Source organism: Condylura cristata, unplaced genomic scaffold (assembly GCF_000260355.1).
Source record: "Condylura cristata isolate star-nosed mole 26May11 unplaced genomic scaffold, ConCri1.0 scaffold00026, whole genome shotgun sequence".
NCBI lineage: Eukaryota > Metazoa > Chordata > Mammalia > Eulipotyphla > Talpidae > Condylura > Condylura cristata.
The window spans coordinates 2,061,484-2,065,689 of record NW_004567127.1 but is presented as its reverse complement, the minus strand read 5'-3'; the positions used below and the strand labels follow the sequence as shown (position 1 = coordinate 2,065,689).

General features: G+C 55.8%; 2 non-coding genes across 2 annotated transcripts; both read right to left on the bottom strand.

Annotated features, from left to right (window-relative positions):
• Nucleotides 1–2,015: 2,015 nt before the first annotated feature.
• TRNAN-GUU lies at nucleotides 2,016–2,089 on the bottom strand. The gene has a single exon. It is a non-coding gene; the product is annotated as a tRNA-Asn (tRNA).
• Nucleotides 2,090–3,617: 1,528 nt separating this feature from the next.
• On the bottom strand, nucleotides 3,618–3,689 carry TRNAQ-CUG. The gene has a single exon. It is a non-coding gene; the product is annotated as a tRNA-Gln (tRNA).
• Between the last annotated feature and the right edge of the window lie 517 nt (nucleotides 3,690–4,206).

The following is a 4,206-nucleotide window of genomic DNA, read 5'->3' as shown; positions in this document are numbered from 1 at the left end:
TCACCAGTGGCACCTTGGAGACCACAGGGACTGTCGGGCATGTGCACCCTTGTCCTGCCTCCAGTGGCGCCAAAGTGCGACCGACGGGGATGGGGGCGGCCAGGAAACCCAAATTCTCTGAAGAACTGTCGCTCATAACCCAGCATGGGCCACAGTGCCTAAGTCCTTACCTCACCACCACCCAGGGATTTGGTCACCCCCATCATCCCAAGAAGAGAAGGAACGCAGTGCAGTATGACTTTTTGAAAGAGATGACAATCACGTTACTATCCATTTAGTATATTGCTTTCATTATATATTAGTTATTCATAGGTGGCTGTGTGATGTTTTACAACACCAGAAGTGCATTCAGGGAGGGACAAATGGTCCATAGAAATATCACTAAAATTGGATACTTCAGCTCTGTGTATATAACATTAATTTTATGAAAGTCAAGACTGGGAGGACTCCTTTTACTGGAAATGTGATGAGCTGCTTTCTGAAATATCCAAGCAATTCTTCAAAGTCAACAAGGAAACAAACCAGCCAGTTCAAAGAGACCTAGACAGTCGGGTGCCCCACTAAGCCAGATACGCGGGGAGCAGAGTGGGCTGGCACTTGGGAGACACTTGGCACTTATACTCAGCAAACAACTTGATCCAGCTTTCATAGTTCCAGTTTCCCCCACATGAGATGAAAACCATGTTCACTCAATAGCCTGCAGATAGGCCTGTATAGTGACGTATTCATGATTATGAAAAAGCGGGAGAGCCAAGAGCTAGTCGCTAGGTGAATGAATAAGCTCTCCACGCACACTGAGACAGTATCCTGGTTGGGAAGAAAATTGCTGTGAGCTGTGGAAATCTGCTGTCGGCCGTGGAAACACGCAGAAGGCCACCATCACATAGTGGCGGGCCGAGGTTGTGCCCATACTGTGGGATGCTGACACTGGAACTTCTGCGAGAGCAGGCAGACTGGGTCAGGGTCCACCTTGCTTTACTGGAGGGGGCGGGGGCAGGAGGCTTGCAGCTAGGCCGGGACTTTGAGGGCAGTGGAAGTTTTCTACATGCTGCTGTAGCTTTTCAGGATAATTCCACAGAAATTATCTAAATCCAAAATGTGCGAATATTTGGATCTGACAACGCAACTTCCAGGAAACTATCAGGAAAACAAGTGCTGACTTGGATGGATAAGGCTCAGGCTGTCCTGCAGAATTATTTGCAATAATAAACACTGAAGACACTTTTGTCATCACCAATTAGAGAATGTTTCAATAGACCATGTTTTCTGTGAAGCAGCCTCGTTTCCCAGTTTTTACGTTTAATTATTTTCTCTGCCATTTTAGGATCTTCATATTACTCATTTTTTAAGTTGTTATCATGTGAGAGACTTCCTGAGGTCAAACAAATATTCCATATGTTCTAAATTTCCTAAAGTTTCGCCTTCCTGATGTGAGTTTAGCCATGCATTTAGTAATAAAAATAAAACGATTACATTTTTCAAAAGAATATTTTAATAACGGGGTATTCATATCAGTATTTTTAAAAAAGCAGAGTAGATAATGAAAATACTGATAGCAAGGAGCCTGATGAGCGCTAAGGTGTGTGGAAGGTTGGGCAGTATGACCTGCGGGAGCTCTTTGCTTCACCAGCACTCACTCAAGCTCTGAGCCACCCTCGCCCTCCGAGAGCGAGGTTCCCTTTGGGGGTACAAATAGCGAGGCCAGGACTTGGGTTCTGCCCAGCGCCAGTGACTTCCCTCCGTGTGTCAACCGGGGTTCTCCTGTTCCCCATTTTCGGAACGTGCAGTGTTTCAGGGTTATGCAGTTGTAAAAGCCGGGAACTGCACAGGGAAGTGCACAACAGGGTGCTTCTCTGAGTGACTTTTCCCGCCCCATGCTCTGGCCGCTCTCCGCTCCGGTAGTGGGCAGGCACTGTTCTTGGCTGTGGTCTCTGTTAGAGGGTCTTGGAGGGCCAAAAGCGCCATAAAGATGGTCTCCCAAAGGGGGAGACCTGCTCAAGAGAAGCCGGGTCCAGCGTCCCTGGGTGGGCTCGAACCACCAACCTTTCGGTTAACAGCCGAACGCGCTAACCGATTGCGCCACAGAGACAGCTGCTGTCGGCAGCTCGGGCTGTTATTACTTAATTATATCCTTTCCAGTCGCCTCTTGCAGTAGTGCACAACGATCTCTGTCCCCCAGCTGACTGGGGCGACCGACTTTCCTGCTTTGCCAGACTCTCCCACTCCAGGACCCCAACGGCACAGGAAACGCTGGCTACATCCCTGCACGCGTGGACGTGGTCACCAAACCCGCCCGCGGCCTGTCGACCCGGGTCGCCAGGTGTCCTCTGCAGCCCCTTGGTGAAGTCACCGGTCCTGGTCTCCTCCCCGCCCATCAAGCCCGGGCGGTCACGCCCAGGTCACGCCCAGATCCCCGCGGAGCCGGCTGCGGCCAGAAGCTCTATGCTCCGGGGTGTGGCTCTGTGGAAGGTTCTAGGTGTGGGCTCCGGGCAGCCCGTGGTGCAGACCAGGACCTGGCACCTAGGTGGCGCCTAATGCTGGGTACAGAGATGCACTCCTGGGTCGGGGCCTGGGGGTTGGGGGGGGGGTGATGGTGGGAGGGAGGAGGACGGAGAAGACACTAAGAATTGCACGGCTGTGACACTTGTTGATTAACCCACGACACTTTCCTTCGCACAGGCGGGGCAGTGTCCAGGGCAGCTCAGGGGCTAGGAAAAGGTACCGCCACTCAACTTCAAAGAAGCCAGCGGGGTACCTGGCTTCGCGCCCACACACACCCCCAAGTGATTTATTCCATACATGATCTATCATACTCTCACAAAGAGTGAAAGGAAATTTAACAAAAACAAAAAGCTACCACCACCCAAAAACCAAAACCAGGCAAGGCAGGGCAAGCAGTTTCAGGTCTTCTGGGTGCAGAAGCTCTGTCTAAATTTTTCTGTGAATCGAAAGTCTCGGCCTCTTTCCCATGGAGTCTTTGGGGCACACAATTGGGGCAGAACAAGGGGGAGCCGCGCGGGTTGGGGGCCCGGCACTGGGAGGCGCTCTGGCTCTGGCGCGCTCACCTGGCTGGCCGGAGCCCGTCAGGGGGGCCAAAGTGGAACTAGCCAGCTGGTGACTGTGCGCTGTGGCTAAGCTCAGGGCTTCGCTGGAGAGTCCCCGATACTCGGGACAGCGTTTAGGACAACCTCGGCCCTTACCGGCCCCCACAGTCTCTGTGGCTAGTTAGTGGGGAAGGATCTGAGGGAGAGAAGGAAACGCACCCAGCCTTGCGCTTGAAACCAGAGCTTGAGTCTGAGCACCCCACGACTGAGCGAAGGACGCGGTTCTGCATCTCTTATTCCTCCCTCTGAGGGAACAGGAGGGGCGCAGCGGCGGGACGTGCAGGAGCCTGGCCCAGGCTTGCTTCTGCCTGCCACCCCGGGTGCCCAAAGGTTTCCCGCGGGGGGCGGGGGGAGGGGGGCATGGAGGGCTCCTCCGCTGACCCCAGGTTTCTCACCGTGCAGCTTGAATCGCTTCCCGGCCCCTCCCCGCCCGATCTTCCCGCACCCGAGACCCGCCCGGCCGCGGGAGCCCGCCGCAGTAAAAGGTCCGCTGTCGGGGGTACCCGAGCGGGAAGGTCCCACCGAGATTTGAACTCGGATCGCTGGATTCAGAGTCCAGAGTGCTAACCATTACACCATGGAACCCCGCGCTAGCGGCCTCCCCAGCGCGCAGGTGCCAGGCCTCCAGCCGCGTCTCCCCGCCGGCACCTGCAGGGCGCAGAAGCGGGGGCCCCCCTCTTCCCACCGCGCAGCCGGGCGCGGCGCTGACGCCTCGCTGGGGTCCCTCTGGGTCCGTAGGTCACGGAATGAGGGGGAGTCCACTCGGGGTTAGCGACGGGAAAGGGTCTTCAGAGCACCGCCCCACCCCGGGACCCTCTGTGCCGGGTTACTCGAGTTTCCCGCCTGAGAGGTGAAATTTCTGCCGGTAAAAAGAGTGTTTTTGTGGGGGTGGAAGGGCCGAAGGGGGCTGGCGCCTCCCGGCTTTCTCCTCCCAGCCCCACTGCCCCTCGCCGTCCTCCGCCTGCGCCTCCTATTTTATTCTGAAGCCCCTCCTCGGTCTCTCTCCTCACCGCCCTCCCCACGTCCTCTTCCCTCACCACCCCCCCGCCACCGCTGCAGAATGGCGTCCCGCGTTTCTCCGGAGGCCACGCCCCTCCCCGGG